Here is a 22,874-nt window from a genome sequence, read left to right as displayed (position 1 = left end):
TACGGATGCAAAATTCCCGCCTGCTGTCCGAACGATTATATGTAAGTGATTATGTAAATGTGAGTGTGATGCATTTTCCTTGTGGCGGCAGAGATCAGTTCTTGTGAATGCCGCAGAGATTTCTTGAACCTCGCGATAAAGGAAATATCCGCCAAGAATTTTCAGGAAAATGTTTTTAATTGGTGTTGTCATAATCTTACATGTTGTTTGAGCAACAGACGCCATTTCTCCCTCTTTCCTGTTCATTCTTTTTCTTCAAGCAAGTGATTCAAGCCCACTTACTGAAGTTTTGGATGAATATAATGGTAATAATAAATAAAAAGTAGTTGCGAAATCTTAAATGACGATCATAGCACTTTCTCTGCCTCGTGATGACCGGGTGTTGTGTGCTCTCCTTAGGTTAGTTAGGTTTAAGTAGTTCTAAGTTCTAGGGGACTGATGACCATAGATGTTAAGTCCCATAGTGCTCAGAGCCATTTGAACCATTTGATCATAGCACATAGGCAGGATGTTGACTGCTTAATGTAAAGGATGGCACAACTGTCGTCAACCCGAAGGTTTCCAGAATGAGGTTCGCAGGAGAGCTTCTGTAAATTTTGGAAGGCAGGAGACGAGGTACTGGCAGAAGTAAAGCTGTGAGGACGGGGCGTGAGTCGTGCTCGGGTAGCCCAGATGGTAGAGTACTTGCCCGCGAAAGGCAAAGGTCCCGCGTTCGAGTCTCGGTCCGACACACAGTTTTAATCTGCTAGGAAGTTTCAACCCGAAAGTTGTTTTGATTATCACAGTGCTTTACTTGGCATGGTCCTGTTGGATGTGGTATGCCATTGCCTTCCTCCTGATTATGAAGGAACTAACAGTTGAAGGATTTAAGTTGTCGCTTTTAGTTTTCGAAGCCCAAAGTGCTTTTCTGGTAAAAGTTTCTTGTTTTCACTCCACCATTCTAAGCGCTGCTCGATAAACCTTTCCGTTACCTTAACCAAACACGGTAGTGAGGCGATACGTCGATACGACTCTATCACATATTTTTCCCGCTTTGTGGATGGGGAGGGAACGTCATGTTTTTAGCGAATTGTTTTTGATCTTTTCTGTCCACACACTATTGTAAATTTTGAGCAGTAGCAATATCCTGTTGTGGGGGATGTGCCGTCGCACTGGGTAGTCAGTACAATCCGTGCCAGGTGTCGTACCCTTCCATTGGAAGAACGCAATCTAGATTTTTTCTAGCGAAACTGGTTGTGTAATTGCATTGCTATTCTCTTCATATTCTGCTTCGTCTTCCTTGTCCATTATGTCAAGTGGACCTATAGCACGCAAGAACGATTCTAAAAGTTCGTCGTATGGTGGACGTGTGTGCATATCCATTGTCAGACTAGTTTCAATCTTCCAAATTACATAACGTCCCGTCGACAACGAGGTCATTAGAGACGGAGCGCAAGCTCGGGTGAGGGAAGGATGGGGAAGGAAATCGGCCGTGCCATTTCAAAGGAACCATCCCGGCATTTGCCTGAAGCGATTTACGGAAATCACGGAAAACCTAAATCAGGATGGCCGGAGACGGGATTGAACCGTCGTCCTCCCGAATGCGAGTCCAGTGTGCTAACCACTGCGCCATCTCGCTCGGTGGTTCCTTTACGGACTGTAGAGCAGAAATCATGCTACCATTTTCTTCTTTTGTGCTTCAATATTTCGTTGGCTGCAGCTTGTGCTCTCTTAAGGGTAAGAAATTTTTGTGTTTTCTTAATGCTTCTCTTCGTTCCTTGAGGATTGTGTCACTTTCTGAATCCCACCAACAAGGTGATGGCCGAAGAGTAGTCCGCTTATGTCCTTCTTGGGGTATTGAGGCTCCCGCTGCTTCACTGATAAGCCATAACAAGACCTTATAGTCTCTTTCGGGATTCCCAGTTTCGATGACCGATTTCAGTTAATCTTCCAGTAGCGTTTCGTGTAGATTCATATTGCCTTTGCTTGTGTTACATTTCCGGCTGACTACATGATTAACAGTCTCCCTGGATTGTGCGTTCGTTATAATTTGACTTAGCAAGTGATCCGAGGCTAAAGTGTCTGGTATCACTTTCAGTGTTGTTCCTCAGGCCATGCTGTGCTCAAGTCCACTGCTGTCTGGGCTTCATTTGGTTAGACTATTCGTGTAGCTGAGCCATCATTTAATACTGTAAGGTTTTCCGAATCTAATACAGCCACTAGCATTTTTCCCGTTACGTTAGTATTTCTGCAGCCCCATAGTGCATTGTGGGCATTACAATCACCTCGCGCCAGAAGGGGTTTTCCTAGGAAGGCAATGATTATTGTGAACTGTTGTTTGGAAAGCCTATGCTTTGAATGCTGAGATCTAAGTGAGATAGAGAGGTCCTTGTTCTGCAGACGAATACCCATCATCTACTATGGTACATGCTGAGTGCGACTATCGACAACGGAGAAGTGGGTATCTTGTTTCACAAACAATGGTACACCAATGTTGTCGTCATCTCTGTCTTCCCTAATGAGAGAGAAGCCAGCGAGTTCGAACGGCTCGTTCAGCTTCCGTGATGGCACAAACATCTACTTGAATTTTGAGCAGAAAATGTCGAAGGCTATCTTTGTTTACCTTGAGCGATCTTTCTTTCCACTGGATGATTTTAAGGGCCATTTTGGGTGTAAGGAATGGGGTCAAGTCAACATAGTTTGTAGTGACATCCAGATCGAATATTTTTACAGTACTAGAGTGGACCCATTAGTAGATTGCTGGTAAGATATGTCGTTCACCACTGCCAAATTTATACTTAAAATGCTGTTAATAAGATAGTTCCTAACATCACTCCCTGTTGGTTGACTCTGTGAAATTGTGGTGAATAAGGGGTTGGTACCCGCTGGAGCAAAAGGAAGACAAAGTTCTGGTAGGTATATGTTCTACAGAATTTACGCGTTGCTGTTGGGATAGTTTGGCATGCTGTATTAGAGGAGGGGACAATGGTATCGGAGGTGAATCCACTGGAGCAACCGTTCCTGATGGCTGTGGCATTGTCGTAATGACGTGGGTTGGTTGATGCGGATCGTAAGTGACGGTGCTGATACTTGCATTGAGCCGATGTTGAGTCGGGAGGGCGGGAATTCTGTACCCTGTCCCGTAATGTTCTGAAGGAGAATTAACTGCATTCGCACACGGCCTGTTTTCAAACACAGCTCCTGCTTCTCAGAAGGTAATGTCACTGACAGAAATTATTTCATTAATTTCCTTGTGTTTAAGATACATGGGGCAGGTTCGTGATGGGACACTGTGACCACCAGTATTGTGAATACAGGTTGGTTGACTGGCCCTCCCACAGGCATCGCTACTGTGTGGCCCTGCACAGTACCTAACTCTTATGTTACTTCTGCACTGCCGGCCGGAGTGGCCGTGCGATTCTAGGCGCTGCAGTCTGGAGCCGGGCGACCGCTACGGTCGCAGGTTCGAATCCTGCCTCGGGCATGGATGTATGTAATGTCCTTAGGTTAGTTAGGTTTAATTAGTTCTAAGTTCTAGGCGACTGATGACCTCAGAAGTTAAGTCGCATAGCGCTCAGAGCCATTTGAACTTCTGCACTGTTTGCTGCCATGTCTGTATCATATAGAATTAGAGCTTTGTAAGATGGAGGGTATAATTTATACCCGTCCCATGGATAGTGAACTCCATGAATATAAACCAACTGTGGGAGCCGCTGTGACCTAAATGTCACAACACAAACTGCAGATGGCTTTCTCACCTTTTTCCCATTCAGAATTACAATTTTACCAAGTCTACTCACGGCAGTCACTTCACAGCAACACGTCATTTCCGTAAGTAATCCGTTTCCCGTAAGGGGGATTTCAGCGTTATTGATGATACCTTGTTTAGTAATGAAGGACTTCGGAATGTTGGCCTCCAAATTGGCTTCGTCTAAGAATTAGTGTTGAACTAAGGCATTGCCAATTAATTCCAACGGTTTTTCTCTGCCGCCATAATACTGATTATGTGGTTGAATAACGACTCGCAGTCCTGCCTAACCACTTTGCCCAGTGGCACAGGGTGGAACCTGTTTACGTTTCACGCAGCATCATATCTCCCATTTCATCTTCATGTACATCCTCTTCCATTTCCATAATATTGTCCTCAAGTACATCGCCCTTGTATAGACCCTCTATATACTCCTTCCACCTTTCTGCTTTCCCTTCTTTGCTTAGAACTGGGTTTCCATCTGAGTTCTTGATATTCATGCAAGTGGTTCTCTTTTCTCCAAAGGTCTCTGTAATTTTCCAGTAGGCAGTATCTATCTTACCCCTAGTGAGATAAGCCTCTACATCCTTACATCTAGCCATCCCTGCTTAGTCATTTTGCACTTCCTGTCGATCCCATTTTTGAGACGTTTGTATTCCTTTTTGCCTGCTTCATTTACTGCATTTTTATATTTTCTCCTTTCATCAATTAAATTCAATATTTCTTCTGTTACCCAAGGATTTCTACTAGCCCTAGTCTCTTTACCTACTTGAACCTCTGCTGCCTTCATTACTTCATCCCTCAAAGCTACCCATTCTTCTTCTACTGTATTTCTTTCCCCCATTCCTGCCATTTGTTCCCTTACGCTCTCCCTGAAACTCTGTACAACCTCTGGTTTAGTCAGTTTATCGAGGTCCCATCTCCTTAAATTCCCACCTTTTTACAGTTTCTTCAGTTTTAATCTACAGTTCATAACCAATAGATTGTAGTCAGAGTCCACATCTGCCCCTGGAAATGTCTTACAATTTAAAACCTGGTTCCTAAATCTCTGTCTTACCATTATATAATCTATCTGATACCTTTTAGTATCTCCAGGGTTCTTCCATGTATACAACCTTCTTTTATGATTCATGAACCAAGTGTTAGCTATGATTAAGTTATGCTCTGCACAAAATTCTACCAGGCGGCTTCCTCTTTCATTTCTTACCCCCAATCCATATTCACCTACTACGTCTCCTTCCCTCCTACTACCGAATTCCAGTCACTCATGACTATTACATTTTCGTCTCCCTTCACTATCTGAATAATTTCTTTTATTTCATCATACATCTCTTCAATTTCTTCGTCATCTGCAGAGTTAGTTGGCATATAAACTTGTACTACTGTAGTAGGCGTGGGCTTCGTGTCTATCTTAGCCACAATAATGCGTTCACTATGCTGTTTGTAGTAGCTTACCCGCATTCCTATTTTTTATTCATTATTAAACCTACTCCTGCATTACCCCTATTTGATTTTGTATTTATAATCCTGTATTCGTCTGACCAAAAGTCTTGTTCCTCTTGCCACCGAACTTCACTAATTCCGACTATATCCAACTTTAACCTATCCATTTCCCTTTTTAAATTTTCTAACCTACCTGTCCGATTAAGGGATCTGACATTCCACGCTCCGATCCGGAGAACGCCAGTTTTCTTTCTCCTGATAACGACGTCCTCTTGAGTAGTCCCCGCCCGGAGATCCGAATGGGGGACTATTTTACCTCCGGAATATTTTACCCAAGAGGACGCCATCATCATTAACCATACAGTAAAGCTGCATGCCCTCAGGAAAAATTACGGCTGTAGTTTCCCCTTGCTTTCAACCGTTCGCAGTACCAGCACAGCAAGGCCGTTTTGGTTAGTGTTACAAGGCCAGATCAGTCAATCATCCAGACTGTTGCCCCTGCAACTACTGAAAAGGCTGCTGCCCCTCTTCAGGAACCACGCGTTTGTCTGGCCTCTCAACAGATACTCCTCTGTTGTGGTTGCATCTGGGGTACGGCTATCTTTATCGCTGAGGCACGCAAGCGTCCCCACCAACGGCAAGGTCCATGGTGGGGTGCAAGTACAAAGACTGTACAGTAACATTTGTTAAATCTTCTAGTTCTTTAGGAATATGGGATAGAGCATCTCCTACTGTTTTATTCTCTCCCTTCATATGAATTATTTCAAGATCGTTCCTTTGCAGTAGTACTGGCCACCCAGTGAACCGAACTTTCAAAACCTTGCAGCTAAATAGGAAGCTTAGAGCTTTACCAGTAATCCCCTCCCCCGATTCTTTAAAGAATCGAACTCCCATGCATAAAACGTTATATCTCCTGATCGAAGTGTCATAGGGAGAAAGAGAATTAAAAAGATTTGGAATTAAGTGTAAAATTTGCTGGAAGTCGCTAAGTGCTCTTATTTTCAAATACTGGACAAATATAATCTGGGTAATTTGCATGCCATCAACTATGCTGCCTCAAGGCATGCACACAGTTTCTGACGTTATCACTTAACTCACAGTTTCAAACTTTTGATATAAAATTATGAGTAAATTGTGACAGCGTTTTAAATTTTTAAATTTTATCAATAAATATGTGAAATATTGAAACTGAAATTTCTGTTGCCCCAGGAAGCCATTAGAAAGGCAACCTCCAACAAGTTCTGTGCACTGGGTTAACAACTTAGTAATACAGACCATCTCGGTATGCTTTCACGTACTTCCCTGCAAGGTGATAATGCAATTACTGAAAAGCAAACTACTGCAATTGCTTCCAACTTAGTGACTGAGTAGGCTCACTTGAACTCACATAAATTCCGACCTGTGTATCCTATAGTGCAAGCTAGAGGTTTTCTGTCCACATTTTCTAATTCGAATACAGAGGCTGCTAATCCTGCACAAGAAGAGTCAGGCAAAGACCCAATTTAACCGACTTATCAGGATGATATAATGTATGCGATGTTACGAGAACTTGCTTGAGTTAGTCAATTGCTCCTTGAGAAACTTTCATCCAATGCCATTGTACATGTTTCTTTAACAAATTTAAAAGAAGTTCCCAGTGTAACACTTGAGTAGACTCAAATCTTCTGCGAAATGATGTCAGTACAAGAAAATCTCTTAACTGTTTTTGAGAAGCAAGAATTTTTTATCACATTTGTCATCTCACTGAATGGAAGCATGTAATGAGGTGGAATCAAATGTACTGAGAATTCTATCTGCTTGTAATCAAACTTCGGTTTTTGTTAGTTGGCAGTGCCACCAACCTCCAAAACTCGTCTTAATATTTCCTCTATAAGATCAATATGATCCTTCCGCCTTTGTGTTGCTATTAAAATTTCGTTCACGAACAGGTTAGACTATCGAGCAACGCAGGTTCTGCTACAAAACTAATGATTGCAATGAAAACATCAGAATTAAGCTTCAAGCTGAAAGGCAAAATGTTAAATTCTTTGTTGGTGTGCCCATGTTGTCCGTTGTTGCTTTGCAGTTCTTGAGAGTATTTTCGTTCTATCGTTGAAACTACAAAAAATGCGTGTTTTTCTTTTTCACCGTGTTAACTTGGTAAACCCTAGCATCACAAATAAAAACTGTATATTTACCAGTCTCCGCAGTTAGAGGAAACGTATGGAGATTAATATTAGTTAAAATAATTACCAAATGATATATTTGAATTTGCTCTTTATATTCTCTGAGTTAGTTGGGGCAGGACTAATGATTCAATTTATAGTACTGGCATCTAGCACAGGTCTCACATTACCTCCAAGTTTGACAGCAAGTAACAGAATACAGCATGGGCCTCTTGATGACTCTACAATGTTCCACTCTTTGTTAACCATGGGTCTTTTATCTAAGGAAAAGGATTAAGAGATGTGGCAGTAAATCTTGTTTGAGGTGTCAGTAGCACTCATAGGGTTGGATTATACTTGGTCTCTATGTGAAAACATCATTACATTTCCTCCACACAAGATCGCTTGTCCTTGGACAATAAGTACTCTCAGCCACTTTTTGTTACTCAGAAATACAAGGATAAGCAATTGATTCATGTTGCAGCACAGTTGACTGTTACTTTCACTGTTAATTATTTTTAATTTCAACCAATGGCAGTGTGTGCCACGGTTAGTTTCTGTCCTTTACAAGTCTATGGAACCAATCACACATGTATTAGAGAATAGGACTTCCCTGCAGAAAGGTCAACCCTTGCTTCCCTTTCACGTAGGAAAAACGTGCCTATAATACAGTCCACCACTAATCCATCACATCTGTAGCTACATTCCATCAAATCTGTAGCTACATTTCAAGGTTTATAGGTAGGCCGGTTTGTATGTCTGGTTCCTCAAACATGGAGCCTATAGCTTTCACAGTCTTGCACTTGCTTATGGATAAAGTGGGTACGTCGTATGTGGAACAGCTGTATGTTCATTGTTAATATCATAATATAATTCATTTCATCCTGAACGTCAATCCTGTCGTTAACGCCGCAACAGAAGTATCTTTCTATTCCACTCCCTATTTTCCCTCTCGATTACTATATCAAGGCACAAAAAGGTCGTGTTTAGTTTTCGGATTTCATTGTGTATGGGAAGTTATGATCAGATTGACAGTGATTGTTGTTTTTGTTGCTGTTGTTTTCATAGCCAGTGCTGCATCTGTTTATTTGGCGATTCTGTTTGCGACTAGCACATGAAATATAATTGTTATTATCTTTGCATTGCTCAACTTGCACATGTTCTGTTGATTCATTGTGGCATGCACGATGATCAGAGTTGGATTAATGGCTAGATCTTTTATGATTTGCAATACCATTGTGATGTTGTCCATCTTTGTTCATGACTGATTGATTTGCATAATGATTTGTGGTGGCTTTGGTGTACTCGTTGCTCGAATCAGTCAAGTCAATTGGTGCCGTAAAGCCTTCCAACTTAGTTTTCTTAAATGTTTATTAATATTTCATGGACTTCCGTGTACCTGAGGATTGTCGCGCGGGATTAATCGAGCGGTCTAGGGCGCTGCAGTCATGGGCTGTGTGGCTGGTCCCGGCGGAGGTTCGAGGCCTCCCTCGAACATGGGTGTGTGTGTGTGTGTGTCCTTAGGATAATTTAGATTAAGTAGTGCGTAAGCTTAGGGAATGATGACCTTAGCAGTTAAGTCCCATAAGACATCAGGCACATTTTTGTACCGGAGGATTTAGAATCCACAATATGTTCAGAAAAGAGATTAGCTCGTTCCAGTACCCGGTCTTGTTTATATATTGCTTGTAATATTTCCATAGACTTCTCTGCGTGACTTATAATTGCAAAATTCTTTCCATAGCTCCCCTTGAATACTTGTGGATCAGTATTTAACAAGAAGGTATCTTTAAAGTTCATAATATGAATGACACATCTCCGTTGCTTCAGTTGTCGACAGGGCTACTTCACCCCGGATGTATCTACTCACAAAATAAATTTTTTACACATCTGATAAAAATGGTTCAAATGGCTCTGAGTACTATGGGACTTAACATCTGAGGTCATCAGTCCCCTAGAGCTTAGAACTACTTAAACCTAACTAACCTTAGGACATCACACACATCCATGCCCGAGACAGGATTCGAAACTGCGACCGTAGCAGTCGCGTGGTTCCAGGCTGAAGCGCCTAGAACTAGAGGGTGGATAGTTTTCTCGGCCATTATAAAGACGTGAAATTTTTGATGTTGTAAAAATTTTTCTTCCATGATCGTCAAGACATGATTCGGCCCATCTCCCATGTTATTCATCAATAACATCGGTGCGCAAGGAATAGTGGCAAACTGTGCGAGATTCTATGTATTCAACAGTGATTCAGGTTTCATTACATACTCTGAACTGTGAGTTGCCAACAGATTCATGTTAATTATCCCTTTGTTTTAGGCAGTCTCTCTTTTCGTAGTCAAATTTTCTCAGTGGCATTACTTCACGAGAGGAAAATATTATTGTCAGATTGATTTTTGAGTTGACTGACTTCTCATGGCTGGAGTTCTTTTAAAAAGATATTTGAGTTGTTGGATTTCTGTCTGAACATAGGCCATGGAGCTTCAACATTCAATAGAAAACTTATCATTAAATTGTGTGATGGCCGCTTGGAACAATTTATCGACTGTCTCGGTAATATGTTTCCTTTCTAGGTGTCCAGGCAGCTTATTTGTCTATCACGTGGCTCTGTATAAAAAATTGTTTGTGTGTTGTTTTTTTTCATGTTCAGGTTAATATTATTAACTAGACCATACAGCTGTTGAATGCTTTCTGACAATACAGTTTGCCCTTGGTTTATGCTTAGTACTCTGTCCATTAATTTCCTTACAGCTTCAGGCAAACCAGCATTAGCTAACTTAATTTCGCTAATTTCAGCCGACGTGACTGTTTGAGCGGACACCAATGCGTCCTCCTTTTCGCATATTTCCTTAAAGATTAGGTCTAGTTTGTGATTTCCTTCATCATGAGAGTTTGTGTAGCAGAAAGCTCACCTACAAGGCGTGCTAATATATCAATTTTTTGATAATGTTGTTAAATTATCTATTGTATGATAGCCTTGGTGGCTGACTGGTGTATTTTAGGGCTAGATTCAGCATCACTGTCATCGGAATGTTCCAACTTTGTGTGGTTAGCAATCTACACCATAAAATAAATCAACTGAGAAAAAAAAAAGAAGTTCTAAATCCTTAAAGTCATCAAAGTTAATAACTATTAATCTCTTTATGCAATCTAATTTACTAGAAACACTATCACTACTACGGCAATAAGCACTGTCAGTGCCTCCATACCTCAGTAATCAACATGTCTGATTGTCATGCAGAGAACACTGGTGCAGTTGCCAGCACTGCCGACGACTTTTCCTTGGTATGAGGACTGGTATGGATTGGATTGCCAACTGAGGAGCTGCTCGAGTAGAGAAGTAGCGGTTCCAAGGTCAAGAAAGCCGACAACGCCCGGGAGAGCGGTGTGCTGACCCCACGCCACTCCATACAGCAGCCAATGGTGCCGCTGGGGCAAGATGACGCGGCTGTTAGTCGATTCCAACTCGCACATCGGCCCAGAATATGGAGCTGGTAAAATAATAATAATAATAAAACAAGCCAGCAGCACCGTCCCGCCCTGTTCACATGGTGTGTACAAACATCCATATTGAATCTACAAAATTTTTTGATCACAACAGTTAACTAATAGAGAAAGTTTTTACCTAATCTGCTAGATGAATTTTGAATTTTTGTTTGAAAGTGCAACTTTTTAGCGAGGAGGATAGAAAGAAGTATTTACCATTTATTTTTTCGCACTTGCGTGCAGTTCCACCAGCGGAAGTAGACTCCTCTTGGAGCAAACATTGAATCAGAAAATTCTGCACGATAGTTTCTCTTTGTAATCGGTTTCCACACAAAATGGGTTTTTTAGTGTGAACCAGAAAAATCAGCGATTGTAATTACAACAATATAAATTAATTAAAAATATTATTTCACTTTTACTGTGAAATATCCTCTCACTTTTTAGCCACTTTATAATACAATTATAATATGTAATAAACAATAAGGGACATTTGCCCAAATGACACTACTTTTAAGATTTAATTGATTGCAACCTAAACAGTAAGCTACAATATTATTTAAACAATGCCGTCCCCAACTGTATGGCGTTGTTTTTGTTATCTGATTTAAATAAAGGAAATTCTGAGAAAAATAAACACGACTCCTAATTTTCTAAACTTCTGCAATAACTTTTTCACATCCTTCCCCACCCTTGCACACTTTGCATAAATCCATATTTTTCATTTCATACATCTGATAATTTCTTCATTTGATCTTCTTCGCGAAACCCGCTATACAATTCCTCTGTTTTACAAATAGGTTTAGCCGGTCGCGGTGGCCGAGCGGTTCTAGGCGCTTCAGTCCGGAACCGCGTGACTGCTACGGTCGCAGGTTCGAATCCTACCTCGGGCATGGATGTGTGTAATGTCCTTAGGTTGATTAGGTTTAAGTAATTCTAAGTTCTATGAGACCGATGACCTCAAATGTTAAGTCCTATAGTGCTTAGAGCCATTTGAAACATTTGAATAAATGGGTTTCTGCAATGGAAATCCTGCAGGGACTCCAAAAACTCTCTTTTCACAGGTGGAGCTGTTCATTGTTTGCCTCGCATTCGGCGATATTTCTTAGACGGAATGGGCACCTACTTTTTGCCTGACGTGGCTTCTTCTGCATCGAAATTATGGGTCAATTAGTTTCGTTGGACCTCTTCGAATGTAAGAATATGCTCATCGAATTCGTTTCCAGCTTGGTTTGAAAATACTTTAGAGCAGCCAAAATCTTGTACATCCTCGTTTTGATTTTTGGTTTTATATTCAGCATGACTTAATTGTTGCCTTAGCAACATTTTATGTGCGTGAGAATCCGTTTAGTCCATGATCACCATTTTGAACTACCTTTACAGCTAAAAACAATTCATCTGGGTTCCACTTTCCGTAATTCCTTTCTGTTGCCGTACTGTAATACCAATTAATTATTTAATTAGTAACTTAGGATAAACAATGCATTTGAAAATTCGCCACATCATTTCTTAAGACTGTATTGAACTAATAATGCTGAACGCGTTTTTACAGCTCATTATTCGTGCGAGTTTCGTTAAGTGTAGCAGCAGTACAATGTAATGTTGCAGAGGTAAATTATGGGCGACATCGCCATTTTTATTTATCTGTTCCTTACAAACGAACCAGAACGAAACAAAAAGTTAGGTGAAAACTACAACAAAATTAACGCAGTTTTCAGACGATCTATCCCTGAACACACAGAACTGATAGTTGACAATACAGCTGCAACAAGCACCTGGATCACGCTGACTTCACTAAATGTCAGAGAGTACAAGAGCTACGAATTTTATGGCAAATTACAACCCGATTCAGTTTAGGTAACTCTTTCCTATATTTCGCTGATTAATCGTACTTCGGTCGTCGTTCCTCAGTTTGTGCGTTCTCGAAACGATATACATAATAATTTAATTTCTGAAAAGAAATACATCAAAGCACGTATTATTGGCATGGTTAAATCCAATAAAGTAAAACTAAATGGCCCTGAACCAATTATTTATTAAAGTAACATGCAAGACGATGTGGCACCAATGCAAACATACGTTCATCAGCTTCGTATTCGTCCAATTCCAAAACAAGAGTGAGTCTAAAATGTTATGGATATTTTTTATACTTTTCGCTAAAGCCGCAAGTAAGAAGACGGTAGACAGCGGTTTTAAAATTCGCTCGTATTACTCCTTGGAAATTATCGATCTCTGTAAGTTCCCAAATAGAATATTTACGTGATACCGTACAATTTTTGTAGACGCTTAAACCGAAGAATAGAACAACCATAAATGATTGGCTAACAGACGTTACGTCGCCTCTGTAGAGCCACAAAGGGTGATCGACGGTCTGCTGTAATTCAGATCGCCGCCGATTTGAATGTGGGTTGTCTGCAACCCATTTCTGCCAGAAATATATGGAGGCAAATGCACCATATTGGCCCAGAAAGCTGAAAATGTTTAAATGTGTGTGAATTCCTAAGGGACCAAGCTGCTGAGGTCGTCGACCCCTTGACTTACGCACTACTTAAACTAACTTATGTTAAGAACAACAACAACACACACACACGCCCGAGGGAGGACACGAACCTTCGGCGGGAGGGGCCCCGCAATCCGTGACGTGGTGCCTCAAACCGCGCGGCCACTCCGCGCGGCTAGGAAGCTGACGACTGACTCGCGTCGCGGTGCCTTCCCGTAACATTTGGCACCGTCGTCTCTACGGTGAACAAAATAAATACTCGATTACCGTACGCGACGGCAGGCTCACAAGTTTGTATGCGGTAGGGAGAGGATGTGGGCTCATACCATCAATTCAGTAAATAAATATTGGAATGCAAGATACTAAAATACGCCGCTTCCAAGAAAGCGGTGACTTGGAATAATCTAGACGTTCTATATTGTACTCTAATAGCTCACGTATTTCACAAGTCTGCGATGCGTAGCGAGCCTTGATGTGCGGCGTCACGCTACGCAGCAGAATTTCGTTGCCCTGGCCAAGACCGCTGGCAGGCGTTAAGTGGGATGCCGCACCAGAGCTAGCCGTAGCCCGCTGAGATTGTGCAAGACGACGTGTCGACGGATGAGCTTTGAACTAGTGCTTGAGTTATGTCCTCGCATTGTGCAATGTTACATCCCCGCAATTAGCTGATGGCGAAGAGATCCACCATCACTTAATAGTTCACCATCCAATGTTTCTCTCTTACAATTGCTGGTGCACCGTTAATTAAATCGGACTTCTAGGAAACTCGATGAAAAGTCACACATTTGAAGCCATATGACTTTAATTTTATCCTTTTTGTTCGTAAAATGTTTGTTTTCTTATAGCTTGGAACTACGTTTGTCGTAATCACGCAGGTTCAGCTGACAATTCTGAGTAGCGAACAGTACACTACGTGGGTCACTCCAAAAGAAATGCACACTATTTTTGTAAAAATACGGTTTTCATTCTGCATGTGTCAAAGTTTTACAGTGTGTAGATGCATCGTTCCCGCTTGTTTTCAAATTTAGTTCAACTGTTCCCGTGAGTGGCGCCGTCGCAGCATGTCTTGAAGATGGCTGCTACACTTGACTTCGTCAGAAGCAACGTACTGTCATAGAATTCCTATGCTGTGAAAACGAGACAATGGGAAACATCCAGAAGAGGTTGAAAAATGTGTATGGAGATGCTGCTGTCGATCGCAGTACAGTTAAACGGCGGGCGAGCAGGTTACGTGAAGAAAGCGGGCACGGCAATATTGAGGATTCTCCTCGCAGCGGCAGGCCTCGTACTGCACACACTCCAGACAATATGCAGAGTTAACGAATTGGTGACTGCTGACAGACGCATCACAGTGAACGAATTGTCGCTCTACATTGGGATACGGGAAAGAAGTGTTTGCAGAATATTGAAAGTGTTGGCGTTAAAAAAGTTTTGTGCCAGGTGGCTTCCCAGGATGTTGACAGTGATTCAAAAAAAAAAAAAAAAAAAAAAAAAAAAAAAACTGTATGCAGCGAACTTTTGGAACAGTAAGAGAATGGTGGAGATGAATTTCTCGAAAAGAATGTGGCAGGTAATGAAACATGGCTCCATCATTTTTCACCAGAGACGAAGAAGCAATCAATGGAGTGACATCATGCAAATTCACCCAAGAAAAAAATTCAAAACCACACCTTCTGCTGGAAAAGTTATGGCTACGGTGTTTTTCGATTCCGAAGGACTCTTGCTTGTGGACATCATGCCAAGTGGAACCACCATAAATTCTGATGCGTATGTGACGACACTGAAGAAACTTCACGCTCGACTGAGTCGTGTTCGACCACATCGGCAAAAGCCGGATGTTTTGCTGTTGCACGACAATGCACGGCCACATGTCAGTCAAAAAACCATGGAAGCGATCACAAAACTCGAATGTACAACACTGAAACATCCGCCTTACAGTCCTTACCTGACTCCATGTGACTATCATATGTTTGGGAAACTGAAAGGCTCTCTTCGTGGAAGAAGGTTTGAAGATGATGACTCCTTTGTGCACGCTGCCAAACAGTGGCTCCAACAGGTTGGTCCAGAATTTTACCGTGCGGGTATACAGGCGCTGGTTCCAAGATGGCGTAAGGCAGTTGAGAGGGATGGAAATTATTTGGAGAAATGAAAATATTGTTCCTAAAGGATGTATCTACACACTGTAAAACTTTCAAGCATGTAGAATAAAAGATGGATTAAAAAAAATAGTGTGCATTTCTTTTGGAGTGACCCTCGTAATTCAAGTGTCTAAGTAGGGAACAGTACGCCAATTCAAGTTTTAATTCTCTTTACTTTAGAACTAAAATTTCGTAGTTATTAAGTCAGAGATAACTATCGTCGAATAATGATGTGCTCGAATTTCGGCGATATGTACGCATAACATTTGAATTCAGTATATTTAGTATTTTCACTTCGAGTAATTCCAGTAATTTCAGTTTTAGGATCGTGAGCTATTCAACATTATTGAAATAAAAACACTTAATTCACTTGTATTCTTTCTAATAAATGTTCTCTCAACGATATTTATTGAATGTTTGTTAGATAAATTCCTCTCTCTCGCATTACACAAATATTATCAGTGCAGACAAGCTATGTCTACCGTCAGTCCACTCGTAATGGAGACTGAACATTTTCATTACATTAATTATGTGTTCAGATTCAAAGCTTTTTCAGTATTTTTAATTATCCTAAAAAGCACAAAGAGCCTCTTGACAAAGCCGCTCCTTTGTTCACAAGGTCGCTGGCTGTCGGCTAAAACATTGTGGCGACCAGCACTGTAAGAGCCGCCCCAACAAGCAAAGTACGATGTCGCACTGTCAGGCACTCGTAAACTCCTTATGGAACAGAAAACAAAACTGTGTGAGTATTTTGAAATAAAGGTACCACAAATACAATGAAATAAAATTCTCTTGAATATTTACCTGACGTCGCTCAGGCGGGACATACAGCATAGGCGTCGATATTTATAACATCATGACCATTCGTTATCGCAAGACAGAAACGTTAATAATAGAGGCTCTACAGAGTACTCTATTTTGTCTGGAGAAAACAAGAAGTGTCTGAATCAAATATGCTGTCTTCGCAGACCAAACTGAGCGAACTAGAGTGTCGCAGATAGTGTTCTAAATTTAAGAGTATCTTTCGGTACAGTCCGTCGGCTTGCAATATCAAGTATGATATTGAAGGAATTATGATAGTATGAGACAGACCTAAAGACAAGACATTTATGTAAATAGCATTACCGAACATAAAGACACTTCTTTGAACTTATGTCGGTAAAGAAAGAAGGAACTATGTGGGAGAATTGTCTTGGAGCAACCAGGCTGTCCAGTGCTTAAAATGGACTGCATCCTTCGCGCACATTGGATCCTTTCTAAATATATCGTAGATGATTAATTAGTTAAGTTAGACTGTTGTTTTCAGTACAGTTATTTTCAGTAACTGATCGAATATTATGGTTACCGGTTTCTGCGGTTGCCATCTCCAGATCTGTTACAGCTCTATAAAAGAAAAGGTACAAATAAGAGCTACAAAAACTACAGTTCACATTCGTTTAGCCTCCATGAGTAGTGCACGTAGGATGTGCAAGCATATCAATTCTTTTCGCTGCCCTATACAAAATGAATCTAGTCGTACGTTTTTCTGTACAGCATGTGCGGATCACAATTTACAAGGGCTGCAGATGGACTATATTTGCATATTTACATAATTACACGTAGACAAGTAGGTGGCGCTTTTCACAGAGTCTGGTATTCTCAATAACATATTGGTATGGTGCACTGGTTCGTAGCGTTTTTGCATAAGTTTAATAAACACAACAGATACACACACATATCAGAGACTTTACTTATCAGTAATGTATTTTCCTTCACTATTTTCAACAGTTTTTCAACGCTGGAGTAACTTTTCGATTCCAAGACTGCAGAAAACACGTGGTTTTGGGTTTAGAAACACGTCCAACCATGTTCGGAGCGAATTTTCAGTCGAAAAGGCAGTTCCTTGAAGACTGTTAGATAGAGAGCGAAAAAGGTGACAATCTGAGGGAGCAAGATCAGGTGAATAAGGATGGTGCGTAATGACTTCCCAACCCAACACCTGTGTAGTGATTCTTGTCAGCCTAGCAGAATGAGGGCGGGCGTTTTAACATGGAGTAGCACCACTTCATGCAGTTTTTCTGGTCGATATTCTTGGACTGCGTCTGCAAGACGTTGCAGTTGTTGACAATAAATGTCACCAGTGACGAAACTTCCTGGCAGATTAAAACTGTGTGCCCGACCGAGACTCGAACTCGGGACCTTTGCCCTTCGCGGGCAAGTGCTCTACCATCTGAGCTACCGAAGCACGACTCACGCCCGGTACTCACAGCTTTACTTCTGCCAGGAAGTTTCATATCAGCGCACACTCCGCTGCAGAGTGAAAATCTCATTCTGGAAACATCCCCCAGGCTGTGGCTAAGCCATGTCTCCGCAGTATCCTTTCTTTCAGGAGTGCTAGTTCTGCAAGGTTCGCAGGAGAGCTTCTGTAAAGTTTGGAAGGCAGGAGACGAGATACTGGCAGAAGTAAAGCTGTGAGTACCGGGCGTGAGTCGTGCTTCGGTAACTCAGATGGTAGAGCACTTGCCCGCGAAAGGCAAAGGTCCCGAGTTCGAGTCTCGGTCGGGCACACAGTTTTAATCTGCCAGGAAGTTTCATATCAGCGCACACTCCGCTGCAGAGTGAAAATCTCATTCTGGTCACCAGTGATGATTGCACCTTGCGAAAGCAATTTGTAATATACCACATTGTCGCTGTTCCAACAGGTGTATAACATTATCATTTGTGTATATGTGCAGGTCTTCGTAGGCGGATTTGCTACTTTGCTCTCAGCCGTTCCTTTCTTCCCCTTACGTTAGCATAAAGACACCATTTTTCATCACCAGTAACGACACAGGACAGCAATAGTCGATGTTGTTCCCGAGGCAACTGATGACGAACAAGCAGAGATGCGTATATGGCCACCCGCCCAACCACCCAGTTTTTGAACCTTCCCTACTGGATGGAAATGTCGCACAATGGTGGAATGATCACATTTCATCACATTTGCCAGTTCTCGAGTACACTGACGCAGAGAACTTATGCACTAACCTTATACTTTTTTATTTTTAAAGTAAAAGTGTCACTGTGAACATGGCCTCTCAGTGTGACATTTTATCCGTCATTGATGAAAAAGTGTAGTTTCTGTTTATGTTTTTGATGAAGAGACGAAGTCCGGTCTCTAACAAGACATTTACTTGTCCAATGACTTCATCGTCACGAGACGCTAAAGTCAAATTTTTCAACTTCCTTTGATGCGGTGTGTTGCTGCTCTGTTATTTCTTCTACCATTCTCTTTTATTAACTATAAAACTAACGCATTGATGCCCTGTTCCAATATGAGATTCACTCATCTGAAGGACACCTTCTTCAATATTGTAACTTCCATTATCAAATTCGTCAGTTGTAAAGATAGATTTACTATCTTAATTCAAATTATTGTTTTTCGAGACAACGGTTCTTTACCCGACAGTGACATTACAAGTTGTAAACTGGTTCGCAGAACAACGAAACTGTTGCAGGAAATCTCTCGATTGTATGTTCCATATCAGTGTTCCTAAACGGAACTATTTCTTCAAAGGACAGGTACTCGTGATGCTGTGCTCCAGAGCGGCTTTTATGGCTGATTTCACAGCAGTTTAGAATGCTCCGCTCCGAGTCACTGACGTCACCTTGAGATACTCCATCGAGATAACGTTGGCATATGCGGTTCATGTACATCGAACTTTTGCCGCAGCACTGGAAGACTTCTAACAATGCATCGTTACTGCGAAAATGTACAGTGTCGCACGAAGTAGTGGGTTTTGTAATACACTGCTTGTTCCCTGTACGTAAAAACTGAGTCTAGTTTTAGTCCTTCAGAAATGCGTATCAGTACATCCGAAATATCCATACACTCTTTGAGAGAGCCTTTCGTCAACTGTCATGGAAATCAAAATTAATCATTTTTTCATTCATCATTCTTTTGATAGCTTATTGCCTTCCTCGATATTTTTCTGTCCTTTGCTGATATTTTATTTACTGCACATTTAATACGTCCAGCGCCCTCTATACTCATATTTTTAGATTACAGTCTTTGTCTGGGCGTTAGTGTCTATAGAAGCTCCTTCCAGTGCTGCCTACTTAATCGTTGGGAACTTTTTAGCATATGCCCCTGATGTGTCTATTTTTCAAGAGTTTTTAATTGATTTTTCCCATTAGTTGTTCTTCGTAATACCTCAAAAATTCGTGTTCGCCCTGTCCGTTTAATTTTAGGCATACATCTATAGCTGTACATTTTATATATTTCCAGTTTCCTCTCCTCCGGCTTATGCTACCTGCACGTATCACATTCATATGTTGCTGCACCCCAAAGATTTCAATATTTAATACCAGTAGAGCCCTTTTGTCTAAAAAAAAAAAAAAAAAACTTTCTTCATCTGAGGTGTCTCTTTCTGATATTACCGTTGTTTTGTAAAATATATTTCCAAAAAAATGAGAATACATTTACCGTATTTTGCGGACTGTAACATGCACTTTTTTCTTCGAAAACTTGCTTCCAAAGTTCAGATGCTTCTTATACTCACTATTAATGTAAACATGTCCTGAGTTTGATTTAAAATTCTCGCCAGTCTAAAAAATGGCCATATATTCGATGCCGCAGTAAACCTACCTCTGTCTGGCACAGTGGATTCAACTGGCAGCAGCAGTGCATCGATGCGACGAACAGGAGTTGTGAGGATCCACAAGTTTGCTAACACTGTCTCCCATCCCGCCATCACAAACCCAGAATACTGTCTAGCGTATGATGCGTCATTGCAGTCTACGGTGTCAGTGAATTTGAACTGGAAGTGATCTGTGTTATCGGTTACAGTACAATATTTTTGTTATTAGCTAGTTTCCCAATTGAAAAAGAATAAAAGTTATTCATATGATGCGGGCTGTAAATTGAAAGCAACATCATACGCAGAAGATCATAGAACCAGAGCCGCCGAGCGGCATTTCTGCTCTCCACCAACACAAAAACCATTCACGATTGGCAGGCTAGTCAAGGAGAATTTTTTTAAAAAAGTGAGGAAGACTACAAAATGGCGAAAACTAGAAGATGACCTATTGAAATGGATTCAAGGACACCGTCAAAATGGCAATGGACTACAAAAATGATTCAAATACATGCTCGTAAGCTAGCGCTATAGTGGAACATAACAGACTTTAAGGGTGGAATTGGTTGGTGCTACAGGTTTATGAAGCGCCATGGATTTAGCATGTGAACTAAAACCAAAACATCTCAGCAAATGCCATGACGATATGAAGAGAAAATATTATCTTTCCATTAATTTATTATTCACCATCGAAAGAAAACCAGTGAGGAACTAAGCCAAATAGCTAATATGGACCAAACTCCCCTGAAATTTGATGTGCCGAGTAACAGAACTGGTTACATGGAAGGTACTAAAACTGTAACTATAAAGACAGGTGGGAACGAACAAATGCACACACTGTAGTCCTTTCATGTTGTGCTGACGGTACTAAACTTAATTCAATGATCAGTCTGAAGCTCAAAAAATTCAATAAACTTCCGAAATCTGCCAGGTGTTGTTGTTCACGTATATGAGAAAGGTTGAATGGACCATGCTAGTATGGAATTATGGATTAACAGAGTATGGAAGAGAAGGAAAGGTGCATTATTGACTAAGGGTTCTCCTCTTTTGCTGGAGTGGCTTAGTAGTCATTTGAAAAACTCTGTAGCCGGCCAGAGTGGCCGAGCGGTTCTAAAATGGTTCAAATGGCTCTGAGCACTATGGGACTTAACATCTATGGTCATCAGTCCCCTAGAACTTAGAACTACTTAAACCTAACTAACCTAAGGACATCACACAACACCCCGCCATCACGAGGCAGAGAAAATCCCTGACCCCGCCGGGAATCGAACCCTGGAACCCTGGCGTGGGAAGCGAGAACGCTACCGCACGACCACGAGATGCGGGCCCGAGCGGTTCTAGGCGCTTCAGTCCGGAACCGCGCGGCCGCTACGGTCGCAGGTTCGAATCCTGCCTCGGGCATGGATGTGTGTGATGTCCTTAGGTTAGTTAGGTTTAAGTAGTTCTAAGTTCTAGGGGACTGATGACCTCAGATGTTAAGTTCTCATAGTGCTCAGAGCCATTTGAACCATTTTTTGAGAAACTCTGTCAAGGAGAAACTGGGGAAAAAACAGAGGTTGCTGTTATTCCTGGAGGACTTACTTTACAATTGCAACCTCTTTATCCCTCGTTAGTAAACTATTTAAAGTGTATATGAGAGAGGAGTGAACCAAATGGATGATGGATCAAACCAAACATAAGTTCACGCCCAAGGGAGGTTTAAAACGATCTACAATCAAACAAGTGTCTCAGTGGATAAAATGCTCGTGGTCAAGAGTAGAGAAGACATTATTGTTAAATCTTTCAAGAAGTGCGGCATAAACACTGTCTACGTCTACGGCAATGAAGACCATCTTATATATGAAGACTAGAACTATGAAGGAAGTTCAGATGACGATTTGCAGTGATTTTGAAGGTCAGTTCAGTTGCACAAACAAATAATGTTTTTAGTATGGCATTGCTGTATGATAATGAAAATGGTAAAAATGTTATTTTTTTTAAATTGCTGAAAAATTAAGGTAAGCCGTACAGTCCGCAGCGTCTTATAGTCCGTAAAATTCGGTACTTCTCCTAGTAAGTCTTTCTCATTTGTAATAGGAAGGAAGATTGCTAGTCTCCGTTCCACTATTTTTAGCAACTTCTCGTTTTTCTCCGACTATCCTTACGATACATTGCATGGATTAGTTGCGCATAGTCTCCTTATTTTTAACCAAACGGCCTTGTACCTATCTACACCGAAAAATGGCACAACAAAGAAAAGTCGTGGTGATCTGAAAACAAATGACACGAGGAAATCCGAATATGGAGCAGATATAGCAGGTATATACCAAGTATAGTATTCAAGTCGCTTACTTCAAAGATCTGTGTCATGGTAAAATTCATGGTACAGCCGACGGCAGTCTCCTAGATCAACAACACACAATATGTGGAAAAAAATCGTACATTCGGAAGCGGCCGGCTCAAAAAGCATGGTTAGACTTCGAAGAGGCGCATTAGCAACAAGAATATCAAGTTCCATTCTCACGACAACAACGAAATTCAGTCACATGTGAATACGATAAAAATGAGAAATCTCCTGTAATTCTTGACAGTGTCTCGTCATGGAGCTGCGTCCTTTGGTAGAAGCCGTCGTGGGATGCAATCGGCAATACCGTCTGAGTAGCTGTCTACAAATATCTCGGTAAGGCACTGGACCCAGATGCGAGAAGACAACGGTTTAAATCTTGTTAGGATTTAAGTGTTCAGAGGTTGCCCTAAATCGCTTATAACAAATACTGGAATGATTCCTTTATTAAAAATACGGCCGGTTTTCTTTTTCATCCTCCGTAATCCTGGACTGCACTACTTCTCAAATGGACTCGT

This window comes from Schistocerca serialis, chromosome 4 (genome assembly GCF_023864345.2).
Source record: "Schistocerca serialis cubense isolate TAMUIC-IGC-003099 chromosome 4, iqSchSeri2.2, whole genome shotgun sequence".
Taxonomy (NCBI): Eukaryota; Metazoa; Arthropoda; class Insecta; order Orthoptera; family Acrididae; genus Schistocerca; species Schistocerca serialis.
Note: the sequence above shows the minus strand (reverse complement) of the source record.